The sequence below is a fragment of the Bombina bombina genome, chromosome 5 (genome assembly GCF_027579735.1).
Source record: "Bombina bombina isolate aBomBom1 chromosome 5, aBomBom1.pri, whole genome shotgun sequence".
Classification (NCBI taxonomy): Eukaryota; Metazoa; Chordata; class Amphibia; order Anura; family Bombinatoridae; genus Bombina; species Bombina bombina.
This window is the reverse complement of record NC_069503.1, coordinates 633,269,161-633,290,411: the sequence shown is the minus strand read 5'-3', so window position 1 is coordinate 633,290,411 and position 21,251 is coordinate 633,269,161. Positions and strand designations below refer to the sequence as shown.

The following is a 21,251-nucleotide window of genomic DNA, read 5'->3' as shown; positions in this document are numbered from 1 at the left end:
GCCGCATTGATTGTGTGGGGAAATTTCTTGCCAGCTGTGAGTACAAACAAAAAAAGTTCACCATGTGGGTGCATGTGATCCGAGGTCAGTGTGTTAACAGTTTATTGAGCAGAAAAGCAGCCTGTGACTTGGGCCTCGTGGCCAGAGTGAATGAGATCTCTGAAGATATGTTTGGCGAGTTGGGCCTACTGAGCTGCAAACCTGTCCGTATAGCACTTAAAAGTGACGCAGTCCCGTACAGTATTTCTACTCCTCGTAGAATTCCGTTCCCGCTCATGCCTCAAGTGGAGAAAGAGCTCATGCGCATGAAGTCTATGGGGGTTATTGAAGAGGTTGTTGAAGCAACTGATTGGTGTGCCCCCATTGTTCCAGTTGCAAAGAAAAACGGAAAGGTGCGCATCTGTGTGGACCTGAAAAGGTTGAATGAGGCAGTGAAGAGGGAAAGATTTGTGCTGCCGACACTGGAAGATATAGCCCCGAAGTTGGCTGGGGCGAAGTTCTTTTCCACATTAGACGCTTCTAGCGGCTTTTGGCAGATCCCCCTGGATCCAAAGTGCCGCAAACTGACTACCTTTATCACTCCGGTAGGTCGGTTCTGTTTCTGCAGACTTCCCTTTGGGATATCCTCCGCTCCTGAGATCTTTCAGAGGGAAATGAGTTCTCTCCTGAGTGGCCACGTGGGCACAGCAGTCGTCATGGACGACATTCTAGTGTATGGGTCTACAGTGGAGGAGCATGATCAGCGTTTGAGTTGTGTGCTGCAGGCTATCAAAGAGTCTGGGCTGAAGCTGAATAAAGAAAAATGTCATTTTAGGAAAACTGAATTATGCTACTTTGGGCATATCATCAATGGGGATGGCATCAAGCCGGACCCCGAGAAAATTCGGGCTATCGAACAGATGAAAAGCCCTTCTGATGTACATGAGCTGAGACAGATATTGGGCCTAGTAAATTACGTGGGCAAGTTTCTTCCAGATTTATCTACAGTTTTGCACCCTATCACAGAGTTGCTTAAGAAAGATGTTGCCTGGGTCTGGGGACCCTCACAAGAAAAAGCGTTCCTGCATGCTAAGTCCCTGCTGGGGTCTGCCCCAGTGCTGGGGTTCTACGACCCTTCAAAAAAGACTGTGGTTAGTGCTGATGCAAGCAGTTATGGGTTGGGGGCTGCACTCCTGCAGCTGAATGACAACAAACTACAGCCCATCGCCTACTGTTCCCGCACACTGACGGCTGCGGAGTCAAAATACGCTCAAATTGAGAAAGAGTGCCTGGCTGCAGTTTGGGCCTGTGAGCGCTTTCAGCGTTATCTAGTGGGTTTGGAGAAATTTAGTCTGGAAACTGACCACAAACCGCTAGTCCCTCTTATCAATTCTTATGACATCGACAAAACACCCTTGAGATGCCAGAGACTTTTAATGAGACTACTCAGGTTCAATGTTCAGGCAGTGCATGTGCCGGGGAAGCAGCTGGTTGTGGCAGATACACTGTCCAGGCTCCCGCTGGCTGCTGCTGAAGAATCCTCCACAGAGTCGGATGTAAAAGTGTATGTTGATTCAGTTCTGGCCTCTAAGTCCATTTCTTCAAGGAAACTGGAAGAGATAAAGAAAGAGACATATTTGGACACAGATCTGCAAGAAGTTATAAGGTACATAAGAGATGGCTGGCCCGAGAGCCGGGCAGCCTGGATGTCTTTAAATGCTTACCAGCCAGAGAGGTCGCAGCTCACGGAGCTGGAGGGGTTGGTGCTGTTCCAAGACCGTATTGTAATTCCTGTCAGCATGAGGAAGGAGATGTTAAACAGGATTCATGATGGCCACTTAGGCATTACAAAGTGCAGAGAAAGAGCAGCTACAGCTGTGTGGTGGCCTGGGATCAGCTCCGACATTGCAAATCATGTGTCTAAATGTGCCTTTTGCCGGGAACGCCGGCCTACTCAGAGAAGGGAGCCCTTAATGTCTACTCCGCTGCCTGCGGGGCCGTGGCAGAAAATAGCTGCTGATTTGTGCGAACTGCACGGGAAAAAGTTTCTTGTTGTTATCGACTACTATTCCAGGTATTTGGAAATAGCACCCCTGAATGATATCACAAGTCAGGCCGTTATCATTCGCCTGAAGAGCTTGTTCGCCCGCTGGGGCATTCCAATGGAGCTGGTGAGTGATAATGGCATGCAGTTCGCTTCTACAGAGTTCAGTGCTTTCAGCAGGGAATATGATTTTGTACATTCCACGTCAAGTCCACATTATCCGCAGGCCAACGGAATGGCTGAAAGGGCAGTTCAAACAACAAAATTCATCCTAAAGCAATCTGAACCGTACCTAGCCCTCTTGTCATACAGGGCGACGCCCATTCAAGCCACCGGGTTTAGCCCGGCACAGCTGATGCTAGGACGCCAGATTCGCACCACTTTACCCTCAGTGGGTGTCTTCAAGCCGCCTGGCCCTGTTCCTCGGGACGAAGTCCTTAGGAGGGATGAAGAGGCCAAAAAGGGTTATCGTTTCTTCTACGACAGGAGACATTCTGTCAGGCCTTTACAGGAACTGAAAGCGGGCCAAAGTGTCAGAATTAAACTGGATGATGAGAAGAAATGGAAGACGCCTGCTACGGTAGTGGGCCGCTCTCCAGAACCAAGGTCTTACACAGTCCTTACAGAGGGAGGGACGGTTACACGCCGTAACCGAAGACATCTTCAGCCTGTACCTGAGAGTCTGGAACCGGATACCTCAGTACCACCGCCGGTGGGATCTCCTGTTCTAAGAGAGGTGCCTTCCCCTCAGCAAGATCATAGCGGGGATATATCTTTGCCTCCAGCAGACTCTTGTTCACCATCTTCTGTATCAGAGGACAGTTCATGCAAAGTTACATCAAGCGGAAGAGTGGTGAGGCTTCCGGCCCGATACAGGGACTGACTTTAGCTAGAACAGTGACCGGAAGTATGGGCAGAATAATCCCATGGTCACTGTGGACTAGGGTAGTCTACCCCGATGTCCAAGTCAGGATGTAATTTATTTGTTCATGTTTTCTAATCCATCTGTTCTTATAATGTTCTAAAACAAAATGTTGTTGTATACCCTGTTGGTGTACTTTGTTATTTAATATATGTGAATGTATGCTTTGCCTTTGAAAAAGGGGAAGATGTGATGATAGCAGGATGTGATGTCACTAGCTGGTGGGCGGGGCTTAGGTCCGGTGTCTGTGTCGCAGTTAATTTAGGACAATCAACCTGTCTGGATGTGTATTGCTATGCTCTGTAATAAAATAGAGTTGTACCATCATTGCTGTGTCCTGCATATGTCCTGCATCTCATGACAGGTATAATCAGATTTTATTACTTTATCACATGATGTACATATACCTGCTTATTTATCTTATATCTATCCATAAGCCAATCACTAATACTTGTAGATAACAATGGAAAATTAACATTTTATTACCTTATCTCTTCTATAACCCACTGGGAGTGTAATTTCTTCTAGCTTTGCCTTGGGGCCCAAAACTTTCAGGATGGGTGGACATACCACAGGCTAAATAAACTATTTCAAATGCCAATATAAGGGTAATGGAAATACTTGTAAACAATTTCATACACTCCAGCAGGTAAAGTGGATCATTAGGAACAAATTAAAGTAGAGAATTTTTTAGAGTAAACTGTCCCTTTAAGTTACCTCCTAATGGAGGTAAAGAGGAATCAAAAAATGGATCGACCGGGGGGGAACTTCCGGGCAGCGGCCATGATAGGCTGCAAAATCAGCTCCTCTAACTCTCTGTTCCAAACTGAGTAAAACTCCTTCTTTATCACTCCATTACTTATACTTTTTGGACTAAGGATATACAGCAAAGAAAGCTCTAACACACTAGAATATTATTTTTTGGAACAAAGATCACACACAGCGTTCCGGAATGATTTAAGGATTGCGGCCTACCATCTCACCTTACCCCCGGCAGGGCATTAATTTGCACCTGTCGTTAGGAAGCAGTAGTACTCCGAAAAATACTGCAAAATTTATTTGATATTTTTCTCCACGCAAGACACAATATATTTCTTAAGAAAACCATTGCTGGTTTCATTTTTTGCTTACTGAGTGATATTATATATTTGCCATGGAGATCCCGTCGAGCTTTCTGGGGGAGCTGCGCAGTTTGCTTCAAAACCACCATGCAGCTCTGGAAAATGAACTTACTCTGGCATTTGGTCACGGTGTCGTTCATCCATTCATAAACTTACCCTACCTGAAGTCTGTAAAATGGAAGGGAGGGGTGTGGGCGCATTGGGGCCCCCGGCATCTATACCCTACCCTTAGCACAACAGCAGAGGCAAGACAGTCTGGAAATGCAGGAGCAGCAGTTCGGCTTAATTCAGAGCCAGAGACACGTGCAGCGGTCGTCTTGCAAGTTCCTAACACCATACCTCAGGTCTATGCAGGCATTCCACTAGAAAGTCAGCCAGATGAACCGCGGATGCGAGTATATACAGGAAGCACCAGACAAGATCTTTTTTCTGTATGCCGAACTCCTCTCCTTAGCCGTGATGAGGACGCATATGTTCCCCTGCAGTACAACTCTAAGCTTGCAGACTCTAATGAGGCCACACCATCATTATCGCATCGCCTGGGATCCAGGAGTCCGGGTTCCCTTGTGTCAAAGGGATAACTTGGTGACCTTTTGGATATGGTAGATAGCCGTCAATGAAGTGCCTAGGTAAACACATACTGACTTTGGAGCCGGGGGTGTAATATTTTTGCAGCCCGTTATCATCCCAAGCAGAAACTCCCTGTTCTTCATGTAACAATAACTTTACGGCAGCTAAAGATCTGCATATGTTCCCCTACAATGGAGTACAACCCTTGTCGGATATGATGTGGCCATATGTGCACTATCGCATGGCTTGGGACCCTGGAGCCTTGCTTTTTTCTTATGCTTGAGGGATAGCTAGAAGGCTAACAGATATGGCAGTTTGCCGTTAAAGGACCCATAAAGTAAAATATACTGACTTTAGAGCTAGGAGTGGGATATCTTTGAACCCCATTATTATGTCAAGCAGCGACTCCGTGTTCCCCACATAACGGCTGCTCGCGTCTACCGCATGGACTTTAAGTTACTATTAACCCCATTATTATATTATGTTAAGTAGTGACTCCTTGCTTCTTACATAATGGCTACTGGCCTTTACTGCATGGACTTTAAATTAATATTGATCATTGCCAATATTGTTTATCCCCTGTGAACCTACATCTTTTTGCAATTAAGTTTAGTTTGGTGCTGAATGTTGGTGAAAGTTCACGCCGATCATAATCTATGAGTCTGATGTTATACAGTAGTCTTTGTATTTGAGCATTGCACATGTTTACCCTGAGGCTATAGCTCCCTTTATATTACGCTACTTAACTCTCCTTCAATTGCCTTTTCTGCAGGTCGGTCCTGCAAATCTATCCCTGATCTGAGTTACACGGGTTCTCACACATTTGCTACCTTAAACAGGTCTGAAAGCCACTTACCTGCAGATGGAAGTACTAAGCTTCCTTAGTCTGTACAACTATGACTGTAACTAACAGCAAGGGGGGTTCAGAGTATCATATGTAGTTGAGGCTATATTTCATTGCCTACATATTAGTATTTGAAATTTGGATATCCAGCATAGTCTAGTTAGAATGTCTAATATTGTGCCTTGGGGGAACTCATACTATACCTTTGATGCTATTGGTGTCAAGTGACTTAATAGTACCTACTGAGGAATTGATGTATACCATTTAGCTCCACTAGTCCCTATGTTATCAATATAGCCCTTTTCCTTAACCGTGCAATAGTGGGGATCTTCAGGCCTGCAGATTTTTCCCCTGTCATTTGGACTTATCCTAATATAAACTACCAACTGTATGACTAAGATGTACACCATATTTGCTATGTTTCCCCTATGGGTACTAGATGCGGCATGATGTGTTGGAGAGGTAATGATACGCAGATCTTCCTTTTCACACCACTACCTAGATTTTTAGTTTTAAGTACTCTATGCCACAAGAAAATACGCTGACTTAGGGCGAGGAATGGGTGTATAATTAGCCCTTAAGAAATCCTAGCATAGCATGTAGTCTTTTAGGTTTATTTACTTCCAACTTAACCCCCCTTCTTTATCCATGCAATAGCAGGGGTCTCCTGAACCATAACTAGGTTTCATGTTAACAGTAAACATATTCTTATCAATATTCCTTTATATATATATATATATATATATATATATATATATATATATATATATATATATATATATATAAATAAAGTGTTTGCACCTTGTTTATTGTGTCCTTTTCATAGTTAACAGTTACAGCATAGTAAATATGAAAAATATGAGGTGAATGCAATGAGATCCATAAGTGGTCTCTTCTACTCCAGATAGTCTTCTATAAATATCATTTATTTTCTTATTTTTTCTTTTATGAGCTGGGGTCCAAGAGTGGCCTCCAATCTTGGTAGAGAAGGCTTAGGTTATTATAGGCATCTATAAACTATATTTTTACGTGACACCATTGATACCACTAATTTTAGATTATGTAGCTCATTAAGTATTCTATATAATGTATCCTGTTATTGCTACTTTCTGTAAGTAATTGTGTAATGCTTCACTGTTTTACCTGTATGCCGAAACTTTCCCTCAATAAAAATTATTTAAAAAAAAAATAAAAAATGGATGGACCTTTAATTACTGGACCAGACAGTCATTGCTATAATGGAGAGCTTCAAATACCAAAGAGACTTGATGAACCATGGATACTTACGGACTGTCCTCTCATCTAAACCACCATACAAACTAGTACCACTATGTATATGATCTTGCAAATATATACTTGTCGACCATCTCTACTGCTGTTCAATTTTAGGATTCTTTAAAAAAAGCATTTATAAAAAAAAAAAAAAAAAGAGAAACAGATTTTGACAGCACATAAGAACCATACAGCCAATAACTCTGCCAAATATTTGCTAAAAGTATAAATTATTTAGTTTGTAGGATAGCAACATGTTTATCCCAGGCATTCTTGAAGTCTTCCACAGTGTTTGATTGATGGAATAAACTACCACAAGAGGTAGTAATGACAATCACCCTTTCTTTAAAGAAGTGCTTCCTCAAATTACTCCTGAATATACTATCCTTCAGCTTGAGATCATAACCCCTTGTTCTTGAATTTTTTATTTTTATGAAAAATACCCCTACTAAAATACTAAGCCCCTTAATATACTTAAAAGTATCTATCATATTACCTCTTTCCCTTCTCTCTTCTAAGCTATACATATTTAGGTCATTGAGCCTCTCCTGGTAAGTTTGATTTTTTTTAGACTAGACTATGTAGAATTTTAATAGCCATTCTTTGCACAGATTTGAGATTGTTTATATTCTTCTGGAGATATGGTCTCCAGAACTGCATACAATGCAAGATGAGGCCTAACTAATGATCTGCAAAGTGGCATAAGAACCTTACTATTTCTGCTGCAAATACCTCTACCAATACAACTAAGCATTCTGCTGGCCTTACTCACTGCAATGCTACATTGTTTACTAAATTTTAAATAATCTGAAATAATAATTCCCAAGTCCAGTTCCATATTTATAACAGTCAGTAAAGTGTCATTTATTCTGTAATTAACGTTTGAATGTTTCTTTCCTAAATGCTAAGTTTTACACTTTGCATCCAAGTCATTTATCCAATCCTCCATTTTTTTTTTACCTTGTATCACTTCTCATTTAGTCCATCCCATCCCCCCGGAACATCTACTATATTACAAATTACATGATTTTTTTTTAGCTACACATATTTATACATTTTATAATCTCATAATAATATCCCTTTAAATGACATCAGAGGCTGAGCTCTAGTTTTAGACTAACAGGAGAACATAGTACTTCCCCTGGGTTAAGACTTATGACAAGAATGAATAATATTCATAAAAATGTGACTGTACTAATAAACCGATACAAAACAAGGTGCAATTTAGTAAAGAATTTTATAAATGAAAGTGGGATTTCCATAAAACACAAGGATTAAAAAGAAATTTTAGATTTGACATTTTATTTAACTACTTCAAAGAACTGAAATAACACACAGCATACAACTGTGGGCATACTGTATCTGAAAGTTTCACACAAGTGTTTAACTACAAAATTAATGTTTAACTATTTTAACCGGTATTGAACAGTAAACATTAGCAAGCCTAATTCAGTTTACCAGGTTTTTTCCCCCTGTTCCATCTAAAATAATGTTTCAAATTGTAGTACCGGGTGCTTTTTTTATTCATATTTAAGGGAGACACTAAAGTGAAAATTAAACTTTCATGATTCAGATAGAATATGCACTCAATATGTACTCAGAGCTATTGCTTTTTTTTGTGCATTTGTGGATTATGCAATCCTACTATATTTAATGGTACTTTCAAGGCCTAGCTGGTCGCTTCTAGAGTATAACTACACAATTTAACCATAACAGTACAACAAAAACTCAAGACAAGAAGAGTGAAAAGAGATATAAAATGTACCAGTCTCGTTTATTAAACAACAATCTGACTGAACCACTGCTTAACCCAGGATGACAGCAAGTGAGCCCCTAAAAACGACTCAGCACTATTAGAGGTCAATAGCCACAGTAGCTGCGATAGGGGACACTCTACCCAAAACAGAGGCAATGAAGTTAATCAGGAGTTGCCAGGCCTTCACATGAAAAGTAGGGGTGCTTCCGTAATGACCCGAAGCATTCCACTCCCCCTACCTACCTGGACTTTACTCCACCCAAGACTCTGTCATGATGGAAGTAGACCATGACCTCCAGAAGTCAGAGTGTAACAAATACTACAACCCATAAGGGGCCTTGCCGTTACCAGGCAGTTTGAACCAATAAACAAAACATAAATAAAAACCATAGATTTACGTATATTATCACAATTAACCCTATACCCATTGTGAATTGCAGTAACCCTAAGGAAGCTGTATAGCTCATCCACCATCCAGGAATCAGAGGATGGGAGGAAGGGATAAAAGGCCCACCAAAGACAAAATCGAGAAGACGCCTGAAGCCTGTTGCTGAGCCCTTTTGCACTCTTCACCCTTTACGCTTCCCTCTCCATCAGGCCTTAATCCTTAAGTCATTCCCTGCCTAACTGGCCTTTTCCATGCAAAAATTAAATAAATATTAAATATTTTTAACGTGTTTGACTCCTTTCAAATAAATAAACATTTTGGTTCCATGCCCCTTTAAAATCATATTTAACATTATTGAGCAAGTTTTCATTTTTTTAAACCATTTAGGATTTTAAAAGATAGCTAAAAAAAATAAAATGTCAAAGTATATATAAAATGCAGAACAAAGGCATGATTAAATGGACAGTCTACTCCTTAGTTAACATGAATGCATAAATTAGTTTGCACCTTAGCTTTTTGCACCCCTTTCCACATACTGCAGCAGTAACTATGTAGCCTTTTTTGAAAAAAAAAAAAAAAGTATAAAGTTTCTGGCTATTTGGAAATGATTGACAAACTCCTCCCCCTCCTCCTCCTTTTAGCTACTTTCTTTATGCCCCTTACACTCATACTTATAGCAACAAGTGATGTAGCTTAAGGCTTATTGAGCATGCCCGGCATTTGCAGAGTGAGGACCGGAATGCTCACACAATATATCCTGGTATGGAGCAACCTCTATTCCCTTCCAGTTCTGCACCTCCCCAACTGCTCCCCCCAGTATCCTCACCCCAGATACCCCTGCTGGCATAAGCCAGCATGCAGGAAGACATTGTGCATCCGTCACATGAAGACTTCCAGAGTGAAGTATACACATGCTGCCTCTCTACAGCAGTGATGATGAACAGCGTGTCAGTTTTGCTAAATTCTTGTTTGATGCTCCGGCAAAGTAAAGGACCCCATCGCAGCCTTCTGCATTTTCAAAATTCCTGCTCTCTCACAAGTGCACTTCCTCTTCACTCTGTTAGAGCATCACACAAGAATTCTGCAAAACTGACATGCTGTTCATCAAGGCTGTAGAGAGGCCACATTGGTATACTTCATTCTGGAAGTCTTCATACAGATGCTGCGCAATGTCTTCCTGCACGCTGGCTGGCATATGCCGGCAGGGCTATCTGGGGTCAGAACACTGGGGGGGAAATAGAGGCGGCTCTACACCAGGATATTCTGTCCTGTCACCAGATGCAACAATGTGTGAGTTACCATGACTTGCAGCACAAGACTAATAAGCGCAACACCCCCTTTCCCCATGATGAGCTAAAAATGATCCAGCTGCACCGGCCAACACTTTTGGTGAGGCTGGCAGCAGCAATCAGGAGGGCTGTCTGTGGCCATGACACTGGGGGTAGCAATTGGGGGGGTCTCTCTTAGTGATAGCTGCCTTACTGCTTTGAAGAATATGGGGATCTGATTGCACGCAGATTGAGAGTATAAAACTGTCAAACGAGGCTCTGAACGAATGTTCCATTTACCATTGCACATACGTGACTGCAGCTGAAAAATCTCACAAGTGAGTTGCTTCTAATTGGATGCTACGTTCCTTACAAAATTGAACACATAATCAGTGGGTGGAGCTTAGAGGCCATTTCGAAATGGCCAGAAACATTATACTTTTTTAAAAAATAGCCATGGTTACAAACCTGCTCTCACCCATCAGCTGATTATTTTACCTGTGCTCTAGTTAAGATATAATGAATATCTGGCCTGTTAAGGGTCCTGAGGACTGGAGTTGAGAAACAATGGTGTAGACTGTCCCTTTAACTTAAAGGGATATGAAACAATTAGGAGCTGCACACATGTAGCAAGCAATCATCAGCCTTGTACTGCTATGAACTAGATTGAGAGTGATAATTTACTCCATATTATAATAGTGATGTATATTAGATCTTCAGTTATATCCAATCCTCGATGGCTATTGGCTAGGTGCCTACAGTCATTAAAAGGGACAGTCAACACCAGAATTTCTGTTTAAAAAGAAAGATAATCCCTTTATTACCCATTCCCCAGTTTTGCATAACCAACACTGTTATAGAAATACACTTTTTACCTATGTTATTACCTTGTATCTATGCCTCTGCAAACTCCCCCCCTTATTTCAGTTCTTTTGAGAGACTTGCATTTTAGCCAATCAGTGCTCACTCCTAGGAGCTTCACGTGCCTTCAAGCTCTAAGAAATTAACATATGAACCTCCTAGGTTTAGTTTTCAACTAAGAATACCAAGAGAACAAAGTAAAATTGGTGATAAAAGTACATTGGAAAGTTGTTTAAAATTACATGCTCTATTTAAATCATGAAAGTTTTTTTTGGACTTGACTGTCCCTTTAACAACATGGAAAAGTCTGATGCTTTGGGTCGATGCTTATCCTTGCTACAAAATTATGTTTTAACAATGCTTTGAATTACAGCAAGTTGTTTTAACCTGTACCTTTATGACTGCTCGGCCTGTTAATAAGTATATATCAATCCTCAATCAAACTTGCTTGACAGCTTGATAGTATTTGGTGAGGGAGTGTAAAGGGGCATTAAAAATTGTCCATGTAAAAGAGAATGATACGTTTTATGTTTTGCTTAAAAAAATAAAATAACCTAGAGACATTACTGCCCAGAGAGCTTTACTGCCCAGCTTGTCAGAATTTAAAAACACTAAAATCTTCAGGAGTTAAATTTAATTAATGAAAAGGCAGGCAAAATAAATAAAAATGCATGGCTACAATTATGTATAATTAAACCTTCTATAAGGAATGACACTATGGGGCCTATTTAACAAGGTGCGGACGGACATGATCCGATATTGCAGATCATGACCGCCACACATCGATAAATGACGACAGCGTACACTGTCGGCATTTATCATTGCACCAGCGCAATGCTGCCCCCTGCAGATTTGCGCTAGCAGGGGGTGTCAATCAACCCGATCGTATTCGGCGGACAGGTTATGGAGCAGCGGTCTTCTGAAGGCTCGCCAGAAACACGGAGCTTGATAAATATGCCCCATATGAGTTTAATGTTGAAAAACGAACATTAAAAGCATGCAATTTTATTTGCACCTTTGAATGGTTTATATGAAAGTAATAGGGCAATAATAATGTTTTCTATCACACCAAAGCATTTTACATTTTTATATCCCTTTAAAAGCTGCTTTTGCAATGTTCCTTTAAAAGGGACATTAAACTGCTGGTACAAATACAGTAAAATGGTTACTACTTATCATACTAGTGTTTTTCCTTCTGTGCCTGCAGCTGTCTTCAAAGTCATTCTTATTTTAACCCCTTACAAGTATTAGTTAGTGAAGCTCTGCATTTTCACACTGGGTGCCGCCATCTTGGAGCTGATATTTGTTATTTATCTCTTAAAGGAACACTGTAGTCATAAATGAAATGCCAATTACACAGGAGTATACATATAAATCTATTTTCTAATGTGTATTCAGTATTAAATATTTAGCGTTTTGAAGATATTTATGTTTTAAATAAATAATTTTTCCAAACCCACTTGTATATCAGCCATTACAGATTCCCAAGCTGTGCTGACAACTTCAGTTGGAAGATGGCGTTATTTGGACGTATTGTGCATGCGCGAGTTAGCGCAACGTCACATGATACGTCACCATCTTCTGTTCAATGAATCGTGAATCGGCGATGCAAGAGGACCGCTAGCAGCATTGAAGTATGTTGTATATGCGGTTGGCTGGAATACAGATAGAATCGATTAAAATTTCAAATGCGCATGCATTTGTTTCTTCTGTTCCGCTATGATCTCGGATTGATTGCCGCTATTTGTGCATGCGTTAAGAGGTATATGCTATTGCGCATGCGTTTAATGGAGCTAATTTATTTTAATGAGATGCAAAAAAACAGGGATAAAATTGGCGGTTTGGTTATCCCATAGACGGCCCACATTTGTGGGCTGGATGACGTGATATTGTAAAATAATAAAATATAATTTTATGTAAGAAGGAGGCTTTGTTTAAAACAATTACAAGGTAAATTAAATTGATATTATACTTTATATTCCAAACGTTTCTTGCATTTAACCTTATTAAATAAAAAAGTTAGTAATCCTTTAAGCTGTGCAAAAAAAGTAACGCTTCCTGCCCTCTATTATGTTAGCTAAATTGAAGTGAAAATTACAGCTGTCAAAAACATCACAGATCTTGGAGCGTGCACTGCTTCTATCACTGGACGAAACAATACGTGAGCTACAAGATGGCGGCTTTACCAACTGGATTCTGTAATGAGTTAAAATAAGGGAGCTGCAGGTAAAGGAGGGAAAACACAAGCACAGTGATTAGTGAACCGGTTAATATATTTGTGCCCAACAGTTTAAAAATGTCCCTAAGCACAGGAATGACCATTGTATATAACTAAAAAAGCATCTTGTTTTAGATGCAATAATGAAAAACTTGACTTTCATGTGCCATCCAGCCAGTCACCTATTCCTATGACATGTGGTCATTTTCCCCATGGGATTACTGTCACATCAGTCATAAGTAGGCTGACCATATTGCCGTTTTAAGAAGGAACACATATGAAAAATACATACGTGAGGGTTCTTATACAAAACCATTTCTTTAAACAGCCCTAAAAACAGCCCTGACATATGTATGTTTCATATGTGTCCCTTTTTAAAGCGGCAATATGGTCAGCCTAGTCATAAGATTATATTGTAACCTTCCATTATTACATAACAGAACACACAACTCATTTTTTTATGAAATGTATCTGACACCACCACCAATTCCATTTTTTTTTTTTATGGTTTATGACATACATGAAAATCCATGAATGTAAGGCTGACAAATATGATAATTGATATCAATTTAATTCTAAACTACACTGTAAACATGAACAATAATATATTAAGATTAAATGTATTCACACACAACCAGCTGTACCACATTATTAAATATGCAATAATTGTAAAGGTTAACTATGTGACAGTACAATAGTGACAAAAAGTAAAGCCTTTTAAAATTTACTCGGTTTAACCAAAAAACAAACAAACAAACCCCACAATGCTCCAGAATGATAAAGTAGCTTATTTTATTTCAAAATGCCATTTAAAAAGTTAATTAAAATATAATTATATTTAAACAAATACACTTACCACAGTCTCCTGACAATTTATGTCTACAATTGGTGTCAATCACGAGTGGCCTATGCAGTGTGAACAGCAAGTAATAATTGAAGAGTAAAGCTATTGGTCAGTTCAATTTATCTTAATTAAAGAGACAGTATACAACAATTGTCATTGAACTGCATGTCATAGACACTACTATAAAGAAGAATAAGCACAGATACTGATATAAAAATCCAGTATAAAACCTTTTAAAACTTACTTAGAAGCTACCAATTTAACACTGTTGATGAGGTTAGGCTGGGACACCCACTGAAAGCAGACCCCCCCCATCCCCAGCATATGAAAAGACCCATTATAAAAACAGAAGCAATCTGAGGTCTGTACACATCTAAAACTTAGTTAGGAGTCTGAAAATCAGCACAATGTTATTTAAAAATAAGCAAAACTATACATTGTTACAAAACCACCCCCAAATGGATCATCTACAAAACATTCATGCAAAGAAAAATGTAGTGCACAATTTCCCTGTAAACAGGGCACAGTTTGTTCAAAAACTAATTTATAGCTACGAGTGACTTGGAATATCTATAACTGCAGAAGACCTTATAACAGTGAGTGTGTTTCGATAGGAAAAGAGAACTGCAATACACTGTTAATTTCTTTAAAGGGACACTAAACTCAAAATTAAACTTTAATGATTCAGATAACGCATGCAGTTTTAAGACAAAAAAAATGTACTGCTTATTTGAAATTCAGAGTAAGTGTTATTGCGTTGTCTTTATATTATACACATGTTAATCATGCAATTCCATTCTATTTAGAGGTTCTTTAACCCCTTCGTGACCACAGCACTTCCCATTTTCTGACCGTTTGGGACCAAGGCTATTTTTAGATTTCTGCGGTGTTTGTGTTTAGCTGTAATTATTTCTTTACAAACAGCTTGTGCAATTATGGCACAAATGGTTGTAAATGCTTCTCTGGGATCCCCTTTGTTCAGAAATAGCAGACATATATGGCTTTGGCTTTGAGAATGCCTCAATATCGAGACATCACTGCAATACCATGAAAGCGGCTGGAAGTGATGAGGATCGCTTCCACTGATTGAAACCCCAGATGACGTGCCAGGAACGTCCTTGGTCGTTACGGGTATTTTTTTGTAGGCTGTTCCTGGCAACGTCCTCGGTCATGAAGGGGTTAAAAGGGATACTGAACCCAATTTTTTTTCTTTCATGATTCAGATAGAACATGCAATTTTGATCGACTTTCTAATTTACTCCTATTATCATTTTTTCTTCATTCTCTTGCTATCTTTATGCAACAGACAAATATAAAGATTTTTTTTAATTTCAATTAAATAACAGATATAAAAAAACTTTAAACACATAGGGGTCAATCACAATCTTTTAGAGAAGTTTTTTTTCCCCCTAGAAAATAACCATTAAAGTCTATGAGGATTTTTGTAGATAATTTGCTATGTTTTTTCTCCCTAAATGAGTTTAATCAGCCCCAAAGTTACAACAAGAATGCCAGGCACATTTCCATTAGCACGGCCATGGGCTCTGTGTAGAAGAGTCAGGATAAGTGCAGCTCCCCAGCGTACTATAGGTGTAGTGCTCTGCGAACCCTTCTTCAGAGTCCAGGGCCACGCTAATCGGAAGTGTATGGATTAGTGCAGCTCTCCACAGCGCTATAAGTAGGCATTTTTAACCTCTAAGGTAATTTAAAGGAATACTGATGAATTTCTGAAGTATTTATTAGTTTTCTTTAAATTTTGTTTCGCATTCATTCGGATATTTGTTTTGTGAAAACTAAATTAATATCCTTGTTTCATTAACAAATTTGCATTTCTAAAGAAACCAATGCACATGCCTATGCAAAAACCTCTAAATGTAGACAAGCACAACTGCTGAAAAACATTTTTCACATATCCAGGATAAATTACTTTAATATAAATGTATGTAATAAATATCCTCACAAGTGTTCCTGCAATGTGTGCCTTCATAAGACCGCCAATAACCCCTTTAATTTCACTGCATTGTTGCGGCCTCTAAATCCCCCCCCCCCCCGCTTTCCTTATAAAGGAAGTGATGCTCTTTCTTATGCATTCAGGAGAACGCAATTTTACGAATACTGGAGCGCATTAGTTATCAGCAATATTACATGTGACGTATCGGCCCTCTGTAACTGTGCACAGCATAGAATGTGCAAAGCTCCAGAAAAGTGACAGAAAACTAGCATGGAGTATGTGATGATCAACTATTCAACTGCTGTTTTTCATTTCTATCAGTTGATCCGTGCATGCTCTGTTCTAGTTTGCTTGTCATACTTCTGGGGTAGTGCACATTATATATAAAGGTGTCCATTATTTTAAGGTCGGAGGTCACTGGTCAAAGCTATGTTTTGATTGTGGTTATAAAGTTAAGAGCAGAATGAGAATCTAATGTTAGTTATCCAATGGTAATTTTAATTGGATTGGCTATCTTCTGTGCAGCTACACTGACAATCTGTGAGGAAATGATTTCTCATGCACACAAAATGAGTATTCATGCAAGTAAAGTATTGCACATATATGCAGGTTCACAGCTGTGTGACCCCTGATATCCTAAAGCTCAAAATAAAATGCTGAGGGGGGGGGTGGATCAGAGTTCCTTGCATACACTTTAAAAGTTAGTAATTTTAGAAAATTATAAAAAAAAAAAAAAAAAACACATTTATAAATACTTATCTTTATTTCTTATGTATATTTTTACATTTGATATGTTCAGTGGAACCTGTTTCATGGCACTTTAAACTATGAAATAAGCAAATACTTTGGGGGAGACTGATCATTATCTGATTGGACAAGGTTTGTATGTAGTGAACCTCTCTGCTTAAAGGGACAGTCAACACCAGAATTGTTGTTGTTTTAAAAGATAGTTAATCCCTTAATTACCCATTGCCCAGTTTTGCATAACCAACACAGTTATAATAATAAACGTTTTACCTCTTTGATTACCTTGTATCTAAGCCTCTGCAGACTGCCCCATTATTCCAGTTCTTTTGACAGACTTGCATTTTAGCCAATCAGTGCTTACTCCTCTTTAAAATTCACATGCATGAGCTCAATGTTATCTATATGAAACACATGAACCTATGCCCTCTAGTGGTGAAATACTGTCAAAATGCATTTAGATTAGAGGCGGCCTTCAAGGCCTATGAAATTAGCATATGAACCTCCTAGGTTTAGCTTTCAACTAAAAATTGTGATAAAAGTAAATAAAAAAAGTTGTTTAAAATGACATGCCCTATTTGAATAATTTTTTTTGGACTTGATTGTCCCTTTAAGATTACAACTTGCAGGAAGTATTTGTTGCCATTGCCCTCTGAAACCAGAGTATTTGTTGCCATTGCCCTCTGCAACCAATCACATGAGAGCAAGGTTTGTAAATCCCCCCTGGTCAGATCTGTCAGAGCACTGCTTCATAAATATTGGTTGCAGGGTCACATGAGCAAGCCTATTACAGATAGAGGTTTCACAAACATGTCAATAGGTCTAGAGTGTCATTCTTTTAAACGATCCTAATTTTAAAGGGACACTTGGGGGTTAATTTATCAACGGCTTCACCAGCCTACGACTGCAAGAGAACCTGCAGTCTGTATTTATCAAGCAGCGGACCGCTGCTTCCCTAACTCTTCTCCACCTCTTAGGTGGAGTATTTCAATCTCCCCGGTCTCGTCTGACCAGGGAGACGCTGACAGCTCCTGCCCGCGTGTGATAGGCTGTGCTCTGGCAGGGAGCGGCATTGCACAAGAGCGCAAAATAGCGTTCTTGAGCAATGTTGAATTCCGCAAGCGGAATTCAGTCCACCAGAGGAGAGCTGCGGCGGACAGGGGCACATATGTACGCCCCTGTCTGCTGTAGCTTGATAAAACAAGCCCTAAACACTAAATACATTTCACGCACCTCCCTCTGATCAATGGTGCTGTATTGGTAGGTTACACTGCAGGTATGTGAAGGAGAGTTGCTGCACTGAGATGTAGTGAAAGAAAGATTTCAACATGGCAGCACCCATGACTAGAGGGAAGTGGGGAATAACGTCAATATTATGCTTATAAATGTACTTAGTACTTAATGTCTCTTCTGAATGATTATACTGGTACTAATGGATCCAGCTTTATCTCACAATGCATATTTTGGAAAGCACAACACCTGCTGATTCATCAAGTTTTAAAAATGAGCGAATATGTATGTATGTATGTATGTATGTATATATATATATATATATATATATATATATATATATATATATATATATATACACACACACATTATATATATATATATATATATATATATATATATATATATATATATATATATAAATTATATACATACATATATGCACTATTTTAACAGTAGTAAACAATGTCAGTATAGTTTAGCTGTCAGTAAAACTATACCATGTACACATTACAAAGTATATTCCTGTTATAATGACACCTGTATATATTTGGAACAGTAACAATAAATTATGTTTTATATATGTGTCTTGATATAATATTCGATAGGAATAGCTGTGAACAATTCAAAGCACAACAATAGAAATGATAGAAATCAAAATAAAAAAGAAAATGTGTGACTGCATTCCTAAAATAAAAGACATTCCTGAAATAGGATCATTCAAGCAGCAGGTCCCATCCCCCTATCACACACACTACTCAGTATGAAACTCCTCGTCTTAGGGTAAATATTGATGTTAGTTGCAACACAGGGAAAAAAAAAAAAAGTCTAATGTAAGCCAAGCCAGCAATTTAAACTGTGTTATATCCAAATCCACCCACTACTGTAAAATTACAGGGCCAAGTCCAATCTTATGTCTGGAAGAGAAAAAAATAAAGATTGAAGTGTGCACTTTGAATTGAAGGCAATACTACAAGGTAGCAGAAATGATAAAAGCCATGTTAAATTACTCTGGATAAACTATTGCTATTTTAGTTAATTAGCATATAGTTTAGTGGCCTGGAAACTTCAGGGTGTAAGATGTTACATTCAGATGACTAATATCTTGATTATGATGGTGCACTTAGCAAAGAAAAATATTTTATTAAGGATCAATTTGATATCAATGTTTTTATGATATAACTTATATAGAATTAATGCCTACTATTTACATATTAGGGAAGAAACCCTTCCTAGTATTATCACATCTCTTCTGTAACTTGTGAGTTGAGCTAATTCAGTTAATTTAGATGCAAATATACCCAAAGCACATAGATTAGATAATTTTGTGATTGCAAATAGGTAAAGTTATAATATACAATGCAATTATTGGTGAAACGCAAAATATGGTATAAAATATGGTTTTCTGGAATACCAGTACTAGAATGTACAATACACATGTGTTGTGCCTGATAGCAAGTAGACTTCAAAGACTATATTATAAAACAAACTACACACAACTCATCAGAAGTCATGCTGGTATTATATAAGAGCTCACTTCCACATAAACCAGTGTTTGATCTAAAGAGGTGAGCTTTGACAGGCCTGCACATACCTGTCACTTTACTAAGGCTGGTGTCAGCCAATACAGCATTCTGAACCCAGTGCATCACATAGGTGAACTAGTTACTCAAGCAGATACATAGATAAAAGTTACACATTCCCTTTAAACGTGTACTACAAACATCACCAACTGGCAGACAACGAGTTAAACTAAAGGGTCTTGAGTGTTATTGGTTTAATTTTCCCTTCTCTGTCTTGGTGATAAATTGAATTTATAAAATATTCAGAGGCAATACTTAATATGGTAAGTCCTAGTTAAAAGCAGTTTTATTTTTAATATTAATATACATTTTTAATAGTGGATTCTATTACTAATGAATATCTTTTACAATAATTTAGCTAACAATATCTACCATAGATATATGTGGAAACATATGCAAAAAAACTTAATAAGCGTTTTAACTGATACACAACCTGCCCTTAGTTGACAGGTTTGATGGACTAAAATGTCTTTATTGGCCAGTGCAGAACACTGCTTCCCAGAACACCCTGAGCCCAAGCAAGGTGATAAACATGTAACGTACACTGTGTAAGGTGCACGGTCTGGCTAGTTAGGTGCAGCAGCAAGCAACAACGCCTTCTTTCCCCCACTGCAGTGATTTACCTGCACCATCCAGAGCCTCCTCCTCCAGTTCTGATGGGGGCTGCTCCTCTCACACTCCGGTCTGCCCAGCCCTCCACTTCTTTTAGATTCCCTTGACCTTTAGGTAAAAAAAATCCCAAGCTCAGAAAAGATTCCCCCAACTCAGGATCCTGGGATCAACCCTGTGCCTGACAAAGGAAAGCAGGTGGTGCTCCTTTTTTTATTCCAGGAAGCAAAAGCTACAGTATTGCACTGTCCCACTCCCAGCAGCAGCAGCAACCTCCTCCTCGTCTCTCTCCACCTCCCCCAGTCTGCTTGTCACTGAGCTCCACCTCTCACAGACTGGATATGTATATTTTATTACATTGATTACAAGCAAGGCAGGCAAAGCATACAAATAGTCAGCCAGACCTGCCCTGGAAGCGTCTCTTTGATGGCTTCTCCTTTCCTCAGCCCTCCTCTGTGTGTGACATCAGCTGGGTCCTCCCACGAGTCTCTCAAACTGCTTCCAAAAGCAACTATGTAAAACTGCACTCTTCCAACCTTATTTTCCTGTTCTAGCATGTATCTGAGATTTTTGCTTTTTAAATCTCTACAACAGAAACGAGTGCCAATCATTGCAACCTAGGTTAGTATTGTTGCCAGCCTGTAAAGAGGCAGAGGCTTGGCGTGAAAGGGAAAATGCTTGCTAGTAGTATGTGCTAAATATACTAAATCTGCCCAGGCACACGGCATTGCTGGGGGATCAAACAAAAGTACATAATGGACCTATTTAAACTACTTTTTAAAGTGCTACTGCGGTAAGTTATTAAATGCTGACTACAGAATTTTGTCATAAATACTTAAATGTGCATTTGCACATTAAAAAGTAATAAATAAGTTAACCTCAAATAATAATAAAAAATAACTAATTTTCAGACTGTGAATTTTTTTTTAATTTGTCATAGATTTGGCTTTTGAAAATAAAGCCAATTGGCACGTCAGGACAAAAGCCATCAGACTATGACACAGAGTGCTCTGATTTATGTGGCAATATGGGTCATTTTTGTATACT

The 21,251-nt window shown here is 39.1% G+C and overlaps 1 protein-coding gene across 1 annotated transcript in view; it reads right to left on the bottom strand.

Moving 5' to 3' along the window:
- PTPN3 (protein tyrosine phosphatase non-receptor type 3) overlaps positions 1–20,605 on the bottom strand; it is a 651,525-nt gene extending 630,920 nt beyond the window's left edge. The window contains exon 1 of the mRNA XM_053714599.1: positions 20,219–20,605. The gene's annotated coding sequence lies outside the window, so the exon portion shown is untranslated. The remainder of the gene's footprint in view (positions 1–20,218) is intronic.
- Between the last annotated feature and the right edge of the window lie 646 nt (positions 20,606–21,251).